The 19,793-nt window shown below is 37.9% G+C and overlaps 1 pseudogene; it reads left to right on the top strand.

The window, feature by feature from the left end:
* Positions 1 to 6,795: 6,795 nt before the first annotated feature.
* On the top strand, positions 6,796 to 7,796 carry LOC112305707 (S-adenosylmethionine decarboxylase proenzyme-like; annotated as a pseudogene).
* Positions 7,797 to 19,793: the final 11,997 nt, after the last annotated feature.

Below are 19,793 nucleotides of genomic sequence, written 5' to 3'. Positions count from 1 at the left end.
CCCCAAACCCTTTGATAGTCGTAATTATTTACTGAAGAAAATTTTCAGAAGCTTGCTCTTGATCTTCCCTTTATCTCTTCAATATTTCTTTACTTTCTAAGGAAAGACAGAGTAATATCTGTGCAAAAAATGAGAATTTCATCATTTTGATTTGAAATATTGGAGAGAAAACACAGCACTATTTTATAAATTAAAAGACTGGTGATATTTTTTTTCCTATTTCACCAGAACTGGTTATTAGGATCCAGAGTTCAGAACCAAATTTGCCAAGTCCCTGATATGAAGAGGAAAAAATTAGAAAGGAAGAAAGCCACTTTAAGATTTATTAAAGCACAGCCAAACTGGCTCTGCTACCTTCAACTGTTATCCCAGAGCTTCCTAACCCCAGTCAATATACATGGAAAACTAATCAGGAAGCAGAGAAATGTGAGAGAGAGGGGTACATAGGAATCCTAAGACATTGGCTGCCTTCTGAGGAAGGATCTTCAGAGTCAAGGGGAGGAGATCCAAAATAATCACTTGTAGAGGCTGGGGATGCCAGTAGCAATGGAGACTGGCATTTCATTCTCCAGTAGAATACTTCCGCTACAGCAAATTTGCTTCCTGTACTTATCTGAGCTTGGGAGAAAAAAATTGGAAAGAGACATAGGATAGAGAAGAGTTCAACCATGGAACAAAATGCACTTTCATCATTCGGCATGACAAGATTGTGAGTCAAGTAAACACAACAAAAGTTAGCCTGACTTGTACATATCCTAGGAACACTGTCCAAGATAACCACCTGCCAGAACAATATCCTCAATAACAAGCAGCTGTCAGGTACCAAGGTACCTGCCAGGCTCTATGTGGAAAGGGGGAAATGGAAGAATCCTAGTAGAATGAGAATGTTTCCATAGGACACCTGAAACACTGAACCATGCCTTCAATAAAAGTGATAGCATTTGTGTGTCTGCCAGAAGCAGAGCATCAGTGATCTGCCAGGGTTCCCCAGAGTAGCAGCAATCGCCAGGAGAAGACCACAACAGAAACTAAGAAAGATACACCTGTCCATTCCATCTTACTTATTGTCTCCTCCCAGGCTCCAACCCCAAAAGCAACTTTGATCCAGAAGTGAGAGGGGGAAGATGAACAGAAAAGTAGACTGTGCTTCCTCCCCTCTTCAGGATGAAGTCCATGTCTTCCTGGGAAGAGGGGAAGAGATGATAATCAAATTAGATATGAGGTAGCTGTTTTAAACTAGGCTCAGCTAAAAATAACTTTTCAATAATTGAAAGTGAGCAAAGAGTTATGAGATGTCTGAGATAGCCTTAGGCAACAATCACGAGAAAGTCTACGTGCTCAGTTGGGACAGTATCTGGAGGAAAAGATTAAACAAGCACTGTTATGTTCATATCCTATTGGGCTTAACCTATTAATAGGAATAAATATATAAAAAAGCAAATATGAGATGAGATAACTTTATAAATAAGTCCTAAGAGAAAAGTATACCGATACATTTGGGTTTTATTTGAGATGATGAGGGTCATGAGGATGTCAAAGGGTACTAAAGAATTTTAAGAATTTCAAATTGCCAGTAAATAACTTTGTCATGTGATTATAAAAAATCAGCTTTTGTTAGGTATAAGGTGAAATCAACAACCACAACAACTCAGAAACAGTTTCATGAACTCTCTTCCTCATCAGACCGAATGACTCTCTGTGCCAAACACTGGATAACTCACTGAGACACAATAGGCCGCTCCTGCTCTCCTGAAATCTAGATTCTTTTTTCTAGATGCTCAGAAGAAAGAGCTTTTTAGGGCAGTCAGCAAAGGCACAGAAATATCAATTATCCATGATCTTTCATATAAAGGGAAGAGAGAGAATTGTCTAAGCACTTGCTATATTCCAAGTGCCTTTGAAGTCATTATATAACTTAATGCTCAGCATAAATATATTTATCCCTATGTATGGAATGAACAAACTGAGGGTTGGATTCACTCACTAACTTGCCCAAGCTCACCCGGCCACATAAATGACAGAGCATTAATAAGACACCAGCTATATCTGGTACCACACCTTACATTTTCTCTACTATGTCATGCAGTCCTTCTGAAATGGCCACAAGGAAATGATCTAAATATGTGGAAGAGACACCAATAATTTTCAACTGGTGGTCAGAGCAATATGGGACCATCTTAACTGTGAGCATTATTGAGCAAATTCCATATAGCATAGGGTCACCTCAGATTTTTTGTTCAGGGCATAATTTCTTCAGTGAAAACCCATACTGAGTGTATGTATAAGGCGACCCAACTACCATCACCTGAGATAAGTTGGATAACAGCATTTTGGATTCTTTAGAGGAAAACTAATGTGCAGTTAAAATTAGAACTTTCATTTATTGTAGAATTCCCCGATATAATTGTTGTGACTTTATGATTTTCAAATATTCACAGAAATTAATTTCCTTTGTTGCACTATTACACTGCCGACAAAGTTTACAAACATGCTCCAAACAATAAAAAAGCAACAATAATGTACTACTACTGTGCCCCTCGCAATGGAATAAAATGTACAATCCTTACGTACTGTCACAGAAGTATCACGACGACAAAGTGGTCAGAAAGGCTACATTTTACATACTGATATACCCAATTATTTTTTTAAAAGTATATTTTATTGATTATACTATTAACAGTTGTCCCATTTCTCCCCTTTATTCCCCTCTGTCCTGCACCTCCCCACCCACATTCCCCCCGCCCCTTGGTTCATGTCCATGGGTCATACATATACGTTCTTTGGCTTCTCCATTTCCTATACTATTCTTACCCTCCCCCTGTCTATTTTATACCTACCATTTATGTTTTGTATTCCCTGTACCTTTTCCCCGATTCTTCCCTGTCCCTGTCCTCACTGATAACCCTTCATGTGCTTTCCATTTCTGTGATTCTGTTCCTATTCTAGTTGTTTGCTTAATTTGTATTTGTTTTTCTAGGTTCAGTTGTTGATATGAGTTTGTTGTCATTTTAATGTTCACATTTTTTACCTTCTTTTTCTTACATAAGTCCCTTTAACATTTCATATATAAGGGTTTGGTGATGATGAACTCCTTTAGCTTTACCTTGTCTGGGAAGCACTTTATCTGCCCTTCCATTCTAAATGATACCTTTGCTGGATACAGTAATCTTGGATGTAGGTCATTGTTTTTCATCACTTTGAATACTTCTTGCCAGTCCTTTCTTGCTTGCAAAGTTTCTTTGGAGAAATCAGCTAAAAATCTTATGGGAACTCCTTTGTAGGTAACTGTCTCCTTTTTTCTTGCTGCTTTTAAGATTCTCTTATCTTTTATCTTTGGGTAACTTAATTATGATATGCCTTGGTGTGTACTTCCTTGGGTCCAACTTTTGGGGGACTCTCTGAGCTTCCTGGACTTCCTGGAAGTCTATTCCCTTTGCCAGATTAGGGAAGTTCTCCTTCATTATTTTTTCAAATAAGTTTTCCTTTACTTGCTCTTCCTCTTCTTCTGGCACCCCTATGATGTGGATATTGGAATGTTTAAAGTTGTTCCAGAGGTTCCTAAACCTCTCCTTATTTTTTTGTATTCTTGTGTTTTTCATCTGTTCTGGTTGAATGTTTATTTTTTCCTTCTAGTCTAAATCATTGATTTGAGTCCCAGTTTCCTTCCCTTCACTCTTGGTTCCCTGTACATTTCTCTTCATTTCATTTTTCATAGCCTTCACTTTTTCCTCTATTTTGCAACCCTACTCAACCATTTCTAATACAGTTTGATTTTCTGACAGTTCTCATTATTTTTTGTTTTTATATTTGTGTTGTCCTTTTGGTTATGTGAGGAGGCAAAATGTATCTATCTACACCTCCATCTTGGCCAGAAATTGATATACACAGTTCTTCAATGATGTCCAAGGAAGATGCTTATATAAGAAATCATTATCCTTATCTATATGCTTCCTGGCATCTATCATTTTAATTAGAATGTAGTCAGTTTAAAACATTTATTTATTCAGCAAGCATTTATCAGGAAACTACTCTCACCTGAGTTTTATAATAGATGAGAAATATTATAAATACAACAGAATCTCAACCATTTGGCAATTATAACCAAGTAAAGCAAATGGAGTATATACACAGCTATTTATAAAAAATATATATACTGTGAAAGTATCTTAAACAAGAAATAAATGCAATGGTATGAGAGTTCAAAGTAGTGATTACTTTCAGTCAAAAGAATCAAAGAAGGCTTTTTGAAAGAAGCAGAATTTGAGCTGAACTTGAAAATGAACTTTGAAATTTCTTGAATGTCTTTAGTATTTGAGGTTAAAATATTGTTTTCCTCTTTTGATCAATTAACATAACATATTAATAATTTCTTAGTAGTAAGTCATCCTTATAAGAAAAAAATGCATGCTGTTGAACTCATTTTATATGTATTTTATTTTGGACATTTGCATACTTGTTCCTGCATATGCTAGAAGACTAGTGGGTGGTTTCTTTCTGAGTACCATCTTTACCAAGTTTTATTACCAGATTAACATAAAATGAATGGTGTAAGCTTTCCATCCTTTGGCATCTACTAGAAGAATTTACCTAGGGCATCTTTAGTCCCTTTGGAAAACATGAAAGGACTCCCTGGTAAACCTTCCTGTTTTGGATCCATTTTTTAATGTAGCTGAAAATGCTGATGGTGTTTTCAGTTTCCTCCATGGCTATGGGCACAACAATAGCTCTGTGGGTCACATTTGTTACTTCTTCTTACATTAATGGTGGTAATTAATTTTTAGATAATTTTCCATTGCATTTCATTAAAATTTTAGAATTTATTTGCCTAGAACTTTACGCTGCTTTTTCTCCCCTTATAAGCTTTAATAGATTTCTTTCTTGTTGTTATATCCTTATTCATTTTCTACTTTTGATTATTTTTAATTGAATCTTTTAAAATTTTCTTGGTTTATTTACTAATTTTCACTGAGAGGGCTGGTCTTCAAGGTGATTTAGACTGGAAGGCACAAAGCAGAACAGTAAAGGATACAAACTAGCCAAAATAAAGACATTTGAGGTGGAAATAAAGAAGGGAAGCTTTTCATTAAATGAAATATTTCCTTAATAGCAGTGAGCAGACAAAGAAAAGACTAGGTTCTCCACAGATAAGAAATATTGTTTGTCCTGATAACATAATAATGCTTTTTAAAGTATTATTTATTATCCCTGCTTAAATGAGTATTGCATCTTAATAGGCAAGCACATTTATCAAACTAAATGTCTTCAAATATAGATGGTGTGGCTAAGGCTTACACTTATCCAGAGAAAAGTATGCTGAAAATTGAAAAATGTATGCTCTAACCAAGGCACAGGCTGGGAAAGCAGGTTTTAAGCATTTTGTTTAATTTTGTCTTGCTCATCCTATACCCACAGGGGATGACACTTGTCCCATCTTTATCCTCCAACAGTATTTTGATAATAAATGAGAAAATACACAAAGTACTTTGAATCTTTATAAATTGGTGGTTAATTTTTAAAAAAGTGTAAAGTTTTCTTTTAAAATATATTTAAAGATATGTCTTTCCTGGCTAGTATTTATAAATTTTATCTTTACCAGCATATTTATCACACATTTTAATTTCAGTGTTTTTGACCAAATTGGCTGCAATTAAGGTTATTTAAAGCACCGGAGCCTCAATGTGAAATATCTCAAGGCAGTGTAGTAATTCCTCTCTTAGGTACAGGCAACTGGCAGTGTTGAACTTCAGACTGTCTCCATATTGAAATAAGTAGAGCCATTTCACAAGGAAGCCTCCGTTATTTATAATGTTGGCCCTCTCATCTTCTATCAGCAAGCACAAATACAATGAGATCCTGGAACAAATGAGCTTATTAAGATCATGGTTGGACATATCGTTTTTCAAATCACACTCTACAAGACAGATATGCTGGCAAAGCTGTAATAAATGTCAAGGCTCAAGGCATCCACCATTCTTTTTGGGAGCCCGATGGCTTGGTTAGAAAAGCTTTTCATAAATTTTAGTGCACACCTGTCAAGTGGCAGGTGTGATAGTCTGCTATCGTGGAGCCTGCGCTGTGATTTCTGGGCTGGCAGCGCTGTCATTGTCTTCAGTACAATCATATGCTTTGCCCTCCTCGCGACCAATGAAATCTACACCATCACACTGAGAATCGGTACATCTTGGCAGATCTGCCAGTGGTAATCATCACATAGAGCACAGTTTAGATTGGCTGCCATGAGGTGTTAGTCCCCATTTGTTAACACAATGGGGTTTCATAACTACAACAGAAATACATTCATTTGTATATGGGTGCCCTCCTTGTTTGAATACAAAATCCATTCCACCTTTCAGGCACTACTTTAACCTTTCACAATCCATCTTCTACCTGACACCACTATAGTGCTAATTATGTCACGCATTTCTTAGAGGGAAAAGGGAGGGAAAACCCTTCTTTTGTTTCAATAAGATAAATTTGTGGGCTTCCACAGTATGGCTGGCGACATTAGCTAGCTCTCTCTCTGCTCTCTGTAATGGGGAAAGGGAGGACAGCAAGAGACTGAACTCTATCTGCCTCTATTCCCAACAGACTCACGTTCAACTTTAGTACACAAAAAAGCTGGGAAAATTTTATTAATCCTTTTTTTAAAGTTATTATAAAATTATAGCAATCCCCCCCCAAAAAAAAGGAACCTGAACTTTAGTAACAGCTGAAACAATCCCCAGCAGCAGTGGGAGAAGAGATTTAATTTAGTTGATTTTCCATGGTTGTTGGTTGTTCACTAGCCTCATGGTGATGGAAGCTGCACGTTTTTTCGAAGGGACTGAGAAGCTACTAGAGATTTGGTTCTCCAGGCAGCAACCTGACACAAAGCAAGGATCTGAAGATCTTCACACCATCCCAAGATCCAAGTGGGACATACTTTTGAAGGATGTGCAATGTTCAATCATAAGTAGGACAAAAACTGACAAGCAGGAAGCTTATGGACTCAGTGATATAGCGTGTTTGTCTCCTAGAGACCTCTCATATTGAAGACATGCGGTGCCACCCTCTTGCTGAGAGCACCGGTTCCCCTGTTGAACCTTTCTAGGGATTACAGTGGGTTTGATTCAGTTCAAAGCTTCTTTTATTCTCGTAAGAATTTCAAGAAGCCTTTTCACCAAGGGCACCCACACCAGAAGTTCCAGGAAGAAATAGTTTCTTAATGTAATTTTCCCAAATGGAGTAGCGCATTGTAAGGGACATATGAATTCTGACTGTTGGTACTTGTATACTTTGGATTTCTCAGAGAGTATGGTAATCAGTCAGCCAGATCAAACCCTAGAAATTCTGATGAGTGAGCCTGACCCAGCAGTTATGGACCAGCTCTACGTGAAAGACGGTGTTACTGCAAAGGATGTCACTCGCGAGAGTGGAACTCATGACCTAATACCAGGTTCTGTGGTTGATGCCACAATGTTCAGGCCTTGTGGGTATTTCGTGAATGGCTGAAATCAAATGGAACTTACTGGACTCTTCACATCACTCCAGAACCAGAATTTTCTTATGTTAGCCTTGAAACACACTTAGGTCAGACCTCCTATGACGACCTGATCAGGAAAGTTGTTGAAGTCTTCAAGCCAAGAAAGTTTGTGACCACCTTGTTTGTAAACCAGAGTTCTAAATGTCGCACCGTGCTCTCTTTGCCCCGGAAGATTGGAGGTTTTAAACATCTTAATTGCTGGAGTGCTATGTTCAATGATTACAACTTTGTCTTTACCAGTTTCACTAAGAAGCAGCAACAACAGCAGAGTTGATGAAAAAAAAATGAAAAAAAATGCAAAAAGAGAACACACATAGAAAAAGGTGGTGGCTGCTCTTTAGATGTTGATACCAGGGGCTGTGCTTTCCATAACCACCACCTAGTAGTTGCAGAAAGCCCTAGATGTAATGATAATGTAATCATTTTGAATTGTATCATTATTATATCAAGGAGTTAGATATCTTGCATGAATGCTCTCTTCTGGGTTTAGGTATCCTAACATTTCTGTTGTGAAATTGAAGTGCATGTAGAAAAAACTTTTACTATGTGAAACTTTATAACACTTGGGACAACAATTCAATTCGGTTTATGCGCAGTGTGATATTTTTCCAGGTATCACCCAAAATTCCCCACAGACAAGGCTTTTGTCCTCCCTAGGTGTTGTTCTTAGCCGAACCATCCAGCGCCGTTCTAAAATTGTTGCTAGGGTAATTACATCCAGTTACCTCCAATTTCTAGAATGTATTCTCTACTAATATTATTGAAACCAGTTTCTACTTTATACAGATGTTTTTTGCAACAACAATTAAAGCTTTTTCTTCCATGAGTACAGTCCTCTTAAAGTGATTGCAATTATCCATTTTATGCATTATTATTTTAATATTGCTTCCAGCACTTGTATTCCTTTGATTTCATTCCTCACCATGGTGTCTCACCTCTCAACTCTGCCCCAATAAAGCAATATACTATTTTAAAAGAAGATAAATTTTTGAGTTAGAAAGAACTCACAATTTTGATCTCAATTATGTGAAATTATGTTTCATATACATTCATATATGTACATGTATACATATATGTTTATATATGCTTAGAAAAACTTCTGAAGAAAAGTCATTAAAGTGTCTATAGTGATACCACTAAAGAGAAAAGAAGATTTGGAGATAGGTGAGTCAAGTCTCTTCTATTTTCTTCTCTGTATATTATGGTAATGATTGTATTTTATGATGATAATATATTCATACATTCCTTATGTAATAAAACAGTAAATTTTAAAATAGGAGAATATAATACTAATATCAAAAGAGAATAGAGTTTCAAAAGATCATCCTTAAGTGAATAGTGCCATATATTTATAGAGTGCTTCCATAAAAATTGTATCACTAAATCCTCATAAACACTCAGTGGAATGATTGGATGAGATATTAGCATTCTCATTTGCATAGGTAAAATCTGAAACTTAATGCAGTTTAGTGACATGCTGAAGCTTCCAGTTAAGGTTCTAAGTTGGGACTGAGAACCTTGGTCTCTGATGTCTGATCAAAGCTTCCATTCCCTCAAGCCCCTTGCCCTACTAACTCACTAGTTTCTGCTCAGAAAACAACATCATCAACGAATATAGTCTTACTGTCTTTCTATTTGCTATAAAACAAACTATTTCCTCCATTTTTAAATATTTCTGACATATATATATACATACACACACACACACATACTTTGTATATATTTCAAGTTACCAGTAGAGTTATAGTTTTCTATTAATAAAATAGATCAATTACTTAGTTGAATTTTTCAGACATAAACAGAAATTTCAATACAAAACTTTTCATTGGAGAAAAAATAACCGTAATTATGTTTAGCACAGTCATTTTTTTTTTTTGCAAAATTATGGCAAATGAAAGGCCTCTGGTTTATCTAATGAATGTCTGCCATGAATATTTTTTTAAATAACTGCTAAGTGGAAATATTAGTTTCTATTGACTGAGTCATCTAGTCTACCAGAATTAATAGCAATTCACCAGTTGAGCACAAGCACATTTTTTAAATCTCTAATTTATTTACCAACCAATAATTACTTGGACAAAAGCTTAATATGAGAAATTTAGAAAATAGCTTATCTCCCCACCCCTTTTTTTATCCCCAAATCTCTGCCTTTCTATGGTAATAAAATAATTTACAATTAATTTCTTTTCCTCAATCCCTTCTGTAAGTGGCCGAGAGGAGGGACTAAACATTGGAAAAGGGCTCTACCTCATATTCATTGTTTTAGAACTGAAGAGATAACACATATGCCAATCCATGTGCAGAAAACCTTCATGTCCATCCCAAAGACTCCTTGGTGATGTAGAAACCTCACTTGAAATCCTTGGCATTCAGTCCAGTGATTCCCAGCTTTGTTCCTGGCACTCTTTGGAACTAGAATCGAGGTAGGAATGAGGAAAAAATGCTTGAGGGGATTAAAAATCTCCAAATAACGTCAAGGAGGTCTGCCATGTCAACCAAACAATCTTAACTATGACATAGCAGAGTCTCGTGTACCTTACAAAAGCACTATGCTGCCCATTAGCTCTGTCACTGTTTGAATCTGCCCTCTCTGAGCTTTTCTCAAAAGGCTAAGTGCAAGAAAATGCTTGACTCCCCTTTGGGGTTGCTACCAGTGCCTCTAAACTGGAAACATCAGCTCTCATTCTCAGCCAATTAGTAGGGTATGCTCAGGTCAACATTCACTCTGGCAGACACTGACCAAACCCATTATCTACTGAAGAAAAAATATAACGTTATGCTTTGTAGCATCAGAAGCACAGCTGTGAGAGTAAGACAGTAAATAACTGCTGAAAAGCACAGGTTAAGAACTACTGCTCCATTCCTTTCCCAGGTGAGCCCAGGGCTGCAGCTGGTACACTGACTCTTGGGAGTGGCCACGCATTTCCCACAAATGCCTGTTGAGCTGGGATAGCCATCCCCTCCCTAGGTGGGAGAGCTACAAAAGTCCTGTCTTCTGTTTCTGGGAGGTCAGTCAAGACCAATTCATCACACATAACAAGCAACAGTCATTTTGATATTTGTCTTCATTCCCAACATTTTTCCTGCCTTTCAATAACTGCTAAGATTTATTTATTTAATAGGTGTCAGAAATATTTTTAAGATCTCTACATTGATTAATTCAATAGTTTAATCCCACAAACAACCCTATGAGACAGGTATTATTATCATCCATATTTATAAATGAGAAAATCAAGACACAGGGGGGCTAAGGAAGTTGTCTATGAACAGATATATAGTGTCATCTCACTCCTGAGTCTGGTCTGAACTGCTATGTGATGCTATTTCATTTACTGATTTCTCCGACCATTTATTTCTTCTTCTGCCTGTGTTTCTACCTGGACCATAGCACACAAATTTTCTATGTTCCCCAGGCACCTTACAATCATATATATTTAAAAACATTAAACTGTTTACCTTGAAATTAAAGATTTGAGGTTTTATTTTATTTGACAATCCAAAAAAGTGACTAAATTTGCCCTTAATTATTGTAGTATTTTCCCCTAGAAATCTTGGATGGTATACTCTCAAAGCCAACTACTTTATTGAAGCGCAATACCTTTCATAGACCATCTACTGTATCTCAGAGTCCCCAGAAAATGAGATAAGGCACATTTGGCCTTGAAATCTCAGCTGACCACCTTAGCTCCTTGTAAGAAATGTTCTAGTTCTCTGTGTACATATGCACCTTTCCTTCCTGGAGGAATTGAAATTGTCATTCGTGGAGGGATTGAAAAGGGTAGCGAATAAAACAGAAAGGACTCCATCCCTAGACACTGGCATTCCGTCTTAGAGGAAATAAAGCATCAAGTATATGTTAATTTTAGAAAAGTTTTAATGGAAGCTCTGGCACTTAAATGAATCTACAGCTTGTTTCCAGCATGAAATGAATGTTTTAATTAATGTCTTGCTCTGATACATTTTGGTCTGGAGTTTTCTGTTCCCTTCCCTGCCCCTGGGACTAGAAGCCCGGCTCTGCTACAGGTAGTGCAAGTACAGAGACGGCGCCTGTGGCATTGCTCCCGCTCTCTAAGATTTCAATTGGTTTCTGCAGCAATTTCAGCACCCTGAGACACATGGTTTCCAGGGGGCACTTTATGTTCATTTTTTAGCTTGTCAGCTTTCCAGGTTTGAATTTTAAGTTACATTAATTGTTCCATTGTCCTCTCCAGCTGTCATCCCAGTGGCCTTGGAAACAAATATGCACATCCTACCTAAATTGGTGATCAAAAATTACAAGTAAATGAACAAAGCAATGGAGACTATTAATCCAGAGAAAATGTTCATTAAATGCTGACAGGGAAATCATTAATACTTGAATAGTTTCAGGGAGAGTAATCAGACTCTCAATTAATTCAAAACCTTGTTCCGCTGGCAGCCTATGCAATCCTGAACAAAACAGGACTTTTCCCAATCTAACTGGATCCCTACAAGCTTAGGATTTAAAGGAGACATAAGACCTATAAATAGCTCCTTTGCGGCAATGCTCCATAGTGAGAATTTAAGCAGACAAAAAGTAGCTCAGCTGGATCATTTCTCTGACACTCTTGCAATAAAGACTTGGCTGACTGCCTCTAAATTTTTTTCTTTGCAGAGTAGGGGGGATTGTTGTATTCATTTGAACATGAAACTGTAGTTCAAGAAAGGTGTGGGATGATCATTTTTCATTTGTAAAATAAAACCACTATTTTAGTTGGTGAATTGTAAACATGCTAATATTCCCCAAGCTGCATTGCTAGCGGTTTCCTTCATGCATTAAGCCATCCACTGGCTGCAGTTCTAATAGCCCTCACTCAAAGTAAGCAACACTAACAATGTGAGTACTGCTTTAAGGGCACCCAAAGGCACTGATTCAATTGCCATTTACCGTAGAGAAACAATAAAAAATATGAGATACCATCATTCCTTTACAGGCGGCTAGGTGAGCAATCTACTATTAAAAAAAGACAAGAAAAAAGAAAAAAAGGCTACCATACAATGAGCCCAGTCACAAAGTAAATGCTGGGTAAGTGTTAGGCTTCATCATCAACACCATTGTTGAACTATGACAGAACTGTGCTGGTAGGTTATATATTTTTTGAAAATGACTTTCCACACGTACGTACAATAGGTACTATTATTATTTCCATTTTTACAGATATAGAAACTAAGTATAAGAAAGGCCAATGACTTGTTTAAGTTCACTCTGCTGGTATCCTCTACAGTCAAAATAGGAGCTCTGGTCTGTCTGATTCCCAAGCTGCTGTTGACATTGAGATGCTAACTCAGTATAAACTGTTGGTTTCTTGAATGTGGAAAGAAAGTCAATTTGCAGTCATTTTGGGGTTAGATAATATACTCAAAACTTATTTGCTTATTGTGACATCACAATAAGATAACTGTATATGTATTATGGTTTATTATTTTTTAAATAAGAATGGAGCTCTGGCTGGTGTGGCTCAGTGGATTGAGTGCTGGCCTGTGAACCAAAGGGTCACCAGTTCGATTCCCGGTCAGTGAACATGCCTGGGTTGTGGGCCAGGTCCCCAGTAGGGAGTGTGTGAGAAGCAACCACATATTGATGTTTCTCTCCCTCTCTTTCTTCCTCCCTTATCCCTCTCTAAAAACAAATAAATAAAATCTTTTAAAAAATAAAATAAGAATGGAGTCACTTCTTATATTACATTTGTAATTTTGCTTGTTTTTGTTTAATATCTCATGCACATTCTTTTAAATTATCACATTTTGATCCAACATATTTCTCATAATTGCATCCCACTTTATAGTATGGATAAACCATCTATATCTAAACATTCTTCTATTAGAGGGCATCCAGGTTGTTTCCAGAGTTTTCTCTGACAAATGATGCTACTACAGTCTATATATGTGTACATACTTATATACACTAATATACTAGTGTGTAAATGTATATATAGCATATATATATACACACACACATATATATATAACATTTATCTATCTATCTAGAGAAGGGTAGGTACACATACACACTGGGTACTTCATTCCCATGATGCATTCCAAAATGCTAGCCAAATAGGTATAAATAGCTACAACTTTTCCTAAACTTTTTAACTACCTTTACACCTATTAGCAATGCAGGAAAGTATCTTTTCCCCCATCTCTCTTCTCTATTCCGACTATTGGTATTTTTAGCTTTTGACAATCTGAAGACAAACAATGATCAATATTATTTTTATTTTATATTTTCTCAGTACTCAAGATGTAAAGATATTAAAATATAGTTACATTTACTTTCTACTAAATATTCATTACATTTGTTATCTGCTTTTCTATTTGGCTGTATTATCATTTGTTAACTTATATGAGCTCATAGCATAATAGTGTCAAGGACTGTGAAGATCTGAAGTGTTACCCTACTGCAGGCTACCAACTAGTCTGCTAGGGTTTTATGGACACTGGGCCAGAGACATAGGGCATCATTTCTTACATCACAGGGGGACGTCATGAGCATTAGCACATTTGCATCAGTTCACCTTGCCTCCAAGTCCCTGAGGGGTGTCTAGATGGGCCCAGAAGGTGCAGTGGGTTGTGCCACAAGAAAGAAACCCAAGCCATAAACATACTTGCTCTTTGCTGAGAAGGAGAAACTAACTATTTCTTCCAAGGCTATTTGCTACACATGCATCTTTGAAAAGATAGCTCCTTGAGAAAGGCAGTTAATGCCTCACTGATAAGATGTGCAGAAACACAAATACCCACTGAGAACTGTCTCCCAGCTCTTAGGAAAATCAGCCTCTTGTCAAATATATTGTGTATGTTTTCTCCCAATCACCACTTATAATAGCATTTATATTTTGTCCTTGTCTGTCCTTCCTATGTCCTGTGGTCTGATATGTGTATTATTTTCATGTTAAATTTAGTATAATAACTTGGAAGTAATTTCTCTAATTTTGAATACAAACCATTGCTTTGCTTCTAGTCAAAATGAAAACAGATATTATCTAATTGTTGCTTTATGAAAATATGAATCCCTTATTATTGTTTGCTTTTGCCCTGACAAATGAATAAAAGGCATAGAAAAGGAAGCCCGTGGGGACTTTTGCCCAATCAAAATAAAGATTTAAGGTTCATAACTCTTTTCTATCAGTGCAATTGCTGTCAATTCAGAGGAGTAGCAAGTTAGGACCTTGCATAAAGGAAGAAATGGGAGCTAGGGAGACTCATGTTTTGTGGGGCTGGAAGCTTCTATAACTTGGAAGAAGGGGTATGTTTGAAGTACAAGAATACAGTGTTACAGATACAACATCACCCAGGCCTGAACAAATTTTTTGGCCTATACAGATGTGAAGCACTGAAATGGCAGCTAAATTTCTTTAACTTCACAGTAAATCTGATCTGTCTGGTAAAGGATAGGAAAGAGAAGGTTGAAGCCAATCACAATGTGAAGTTTTTGCTTTTCCAGGGCATACTGCTGCTTTATTAGCTCAGCTAAACATGCAGCACTGGTCCCTTAAGGAAACATGGCAGAACCTCTGGCCTTGCTGACCTTGGATTGCGCTGAGGTGCCGTTCAAGATGAATGGCGTTTTGTTGAATATCAACTGGATACAAAAATTATCACATCGGATCCAGCAGGGTTTACCTCAGTGCTGAGGGGTGGGGGGTACTACAGCAAATCATCCTGTCAGGGGCCTTCCTGTGACCTCCCAAGTGTTTGTAAGGGTGAAATCTCTGCTAAAGGGATTTGGAAGGGAAAGAAGGCAAGCTAAGAGGGGTGGAAAAAATTATCAGAAGATTAGGGGTGACCTTAAGGAATGTGCATGACATGAATCAGGATAAAGTATTTTCAGACAGCCTTAGCTCTTCCTAATTCATCCTTCTGGTTGTTTATATGGGTGTCATTTTTTTAATATACAGCAATTGGTAGAGCTTCCTCTTTTTGTCTGAGTTGCCCCAGTCACTTGGTTCATGTTTCACAGTTAGCTTTAAAAACTAAATATTGATTGATGGCTAATAATTGCATGGTATCCTATAAATCAGTGACACAAAGATTATTACAACACTCCCTACCGTCTTCCTAGAGAAATAAAGTGCAGATCACTCCAATGCTAGATAGCATGTGCTCAGTGGCATGAGAGACCAACAGATGGTTATTTGAGGCTTAAAGAAGAAATACTTCTTAGAGGAGGTAGCATTGAAGATGACACCTGAATAATGAAGTTGTCTACAAAACAGACACACAAACTATTCCAAGCAGATGAAGGGCAAAGCCTGGGGTGGGGGTGGGGACAGAAAATGCAAAAAATAGGAATTAGTCCAGTTTAAGTTGGACGAGGCAGGAAAGTTAAACAGATTAAGCAAGAATGTGGTGGGACTACATCACTGGGAGCTCTGCCCTCTTGCCCAGTGTAAACCAGCTACTGCTGTAAAAAAAGAAACCACTTTCTTCAAGGGAGTAGAGTGAACAGGGAAGTGATTTGGGAAAGTTAACCTGAAAGTAGGATGCAGAGTAGAGAAAAGAGCTGGAAAAGTCCTGGGAAGCCAGGTGAGAGATGAACAGAGCACGGAAGGCACTGTAGTATTTACAAAGGGGGAAAGGCCTTTTGCAGATCTCCTTGCAGAGATTAAATCTTGTGGTGGGAGTTCGGGAATGGGAGGTGCAGGGAGAAAGAGAAATTCTTTTCCTTTCTGGGGATCTCACAAGTCCGGGATCCTGAAGGGCAGCTTATTTTATTGGCAGTAGGTTGTCATGTTGATTTACGCATTCCTTTTCTCTTTTCCATTGTATTTACTGCTACGCAAATGACCTCTTTTTCTCGCCTTCTTCTGTGCCTTCACCTATCAGGAGCATCTGCCATCTTATTTAGCTTTGTTAGTGGCACGTGGATTAAAGCCCCTAACATTGTAGAGATGCTGTGTGGTGTTACCAAAGGAAAAAAAGCGCAATTATTCTTAAGGAGTATATGGCTTCCCTGAGATTTCAAGACACCTAAGTACAAGTGACAAAAAACATGCAAATGTAAGTGCCATCAACTACCTCTGAGTATGCAGAAAACAGTACTAAGAAATAACTACCCAAAGAGGAGATTTAAAAACTACAGAACTGTGGGGAGAGCAATAAGGTGGCCGATGCCACTGCTGGTGTGCACGAGCCACAGTCAGAGCTGCTGCGGAATTTCTGTGGTTGGGGGAGGCAGCAGTATATTAAAGATGGAGCGTAGGTAGGCAGCATGGTTTACTGGAAAGTTTCACATCAACCATGAATTTCCTGTTTCACCTCTTCACCTCTATTTTATTCTCATCATAGGCACACCCACGTGCAAGTGACGGATTCAACAGGGACAATGACCTAATGTTATGAGATACTGTACAGCCTCATCTTATCCCTATGAAGTTTTCCCTTTCCATGTATTTTCACACCTCTCAGTTCTGTAAGACAGAATCGTGCAATCTTGATTTTTCCTACAAAATGCCCACAGATTCCTGACAGTTATAATTAGAGACAGAAAGTAAGTCACGGGTTCACAGCAACTGATTTCTGTACCAGAAAAGTGGATTACACCCTACGTGAGAAATAGGTCTACTTGGCATCATTTGGTAAGGACTTAACATTTGCCACTAAAGCTGGCACATTGGTTTAAAATTTCAGTGTGCACCCTGCCACGTCTTATGGTGGGAATAACTAAAGATCTACCAGTACCAGGATTTGGGTGCTGCAGAAAATTTTGGAATTTGTATAATTGTGTACTTCTATTTGCATTGCATTACCAGACATTCAAAACAACCTTGCAAAATATCACAAAATTGGTACAGTATGGAGCACTCCTAGAATCCCGGGTCCTAGCCAAAAGTGACTGTCAAACCTAAAGCTTACAGTTTAGAGACCTCTTGTAGGAAAAGAATATAAAATCACAAATACATAATTTGGTACAAAATGAATATATGCTTAGAATGAGGAAAGAAATCACAATAAATCACAAATTTTAAAAGGTTGACAAATAGCACAAACATACAAATTCCAGAAAAGTAATTAAAATTTTAATAAATGCCTGAGACACAATCTAAAGACCTTTTTCCTAAAACTTTTAGCTGCAGACTGTTAAATTAGTTTTTAAGTTAACCATAATTTTGTAATACCATTTTCCATAGAGAAAGCATAATGACAAGTCAGTCTTTCCCTTAGCATAATTAATTTAAATGTTTGCCGTTGATCACTGAGATGCATGAAACATGATTCTTCACAGTTAGAATTACTGTCTGCTTGTAGTAATGCTTTAGGTTTGTGTTCTCATATAAGAAATTCTAATGAATTCCATTATCTCTTTAAAATATTACAAATATAGTATATTGAGACTATTCCTGACAGGAGAGCTTATGCTTAGACTTGATATTGGTAAGAACTGAACCCTATGCTTACTAGTTCACACGTCTGCTGATTGGAAGAATTCATCACAGACCACTTCTGTTTCTGCGCACTTCCGACCTTATTTCTCCTCAACTGCCCACATCTGTCCTCTGATGGATGCTCTGGGACCTGTTCACACTGAGATAGGACCTCAAGCCCTTCACCATTGTGACATAACACCAGGTAAGCTGACCCAGTGGACAAATTCCAGAAGCAAGTTCTACCTTGAATCACAGATGTGACTGCATACTTCAAATATATCTCCTAACTACAAACAACAGAAATATGTGTCTGTCCAAACTAAATGTATCTCTGACTTTACTTCCCCTCACCTACATACCCAAACTTCCCGTAGCCACACAAATACTGTCATACCAGAGGGGGGGGGTGGTAGTAGCTTCCGAGTGGAAGGAGAAAGCAGTCTTAAGGAAGAGTGGCCAAAACTGCTTTCTTTACAACTATTATGAAACTACGTGGTCATATGAACACACTGCTAAGGCTGTCTCTGGTGCTTGCAAAGGGCCTGCACGAATGAGGACTCCGAAGTTTAAGTTCAATTAGCCTCATTGTAAGTCTGCTTCTGAATCAATGATATATGAAAACGAGTAACAATTATTGACTTCATTCACTTTTTCCATGTGGATCACAGGAGAAGAAGGTCAGGTGTCGGTTAGTGATAGTCAGATTATAGTTCTCCAGGCTAGAGCAAGGGTCAGGGTGTGAGGTCAAGCAGATACAACAATAGGCATTTAAGCAGGAAAATAGGATGACAGAGTTAGAATTCTAATGGAGATGCAGGGAGGATCAGAGGCAAGGGATGAGAATAAGATGGGATCTGAACTCAGGATCACTGGGTGAAACCACTGAAGTAGCTATATCTAGAGATGCCTTCTCCACTGAAGTCTGTTTTTTAAAAAATAACACCTAGATATTATAAGCACACTCAGCCAAAATCTTTCAATATAAGAACCTGTCGACTCCAGAGTATAAAAGACAAGACATGCTGGTTTTATTTTTAGTTGTTGAACAATGACATAAACCTCTAATCACTCTGATTTGGTTGACACTCCAGTGGCGCTGCCAGGAACTCCTTTCAAACGGGCGACTCTATCAATGAGTAACGCAGCTGAGCTGATGCGTCGTCAGTGCTTCGGGGGCTGCAGGCGATGGCACTGACCCAAGTGTTTCTAAACATTTTCTTTCGGGCTTACTAACGTTTTTGAGCTTTGGAATTTAGTCACCCATAAGGGAAGGAGTATCTAAGAAAATCTTTTATTATGAGAAAATAAATACCCTCCAAAAACCCCCTCACATTTCCAGAAAAATATTATTGTACTCCTTGTCATTCTACTGGTAGTAAAGGTTAGACAGAAATCCAATGTTTAGCATGAGTAGTCTGCAATTTTCCTTGAAGTATCTCTCTGCTCAGGAAACTACAAAATTCAGAGCTGCGGTAGAACTAAGTTGCCAACTGAACTACACACCTTCCAAAACAATGTTGCCTCAAAGGATATTCCAGGTCCATCTGCACTGCAATTCCCAAGTGTCCCCATTTAGAACCACCTGAGCTCACAGAGACTTAAAGACCTGCAATCTCTGTATGTGGTTCCACAAATACGTGTGGCTGTCAAGCACCCCAGGGTATTCTTGAGACCATTACACTGAGTCCTGAAAGTTACAGAAGCTCCTATAAGGGAGTAGGGTATACAGAAGACAGAGTGGCAGGTGCCATCAGGACAGCTCAAGGAATTGTCTCAAGTCACAAGTGCAGAGTCTCGGAGAATCATAAAATGAGGACGTTTGCCCTTGTGAATTCTCCCTTTCCTCCTCCCTGAGCTGCCACGCCTGGAGATGAGTGCCTTACTCA

Source organism: Desmodus rotundus, chromosome 2 (assembly GCF_022682495.2).
Source record: "Desmodus rotundus isolate HL8 chromosome 2, HLdesRot8A.1, whole genome shotgun sequence".
Lineage (NCBI taxonomy): Eukaryota > Metazoa > Chordata > Mammalia > Chiroptera > Phyllostomidae > Desmodus > Desmodus rotundus.
The sequence above is the reverse complement of the archived record's forward strand: the minus strand, read 5'-3'. Positions and strand labels throughout refer to the sequence as shown.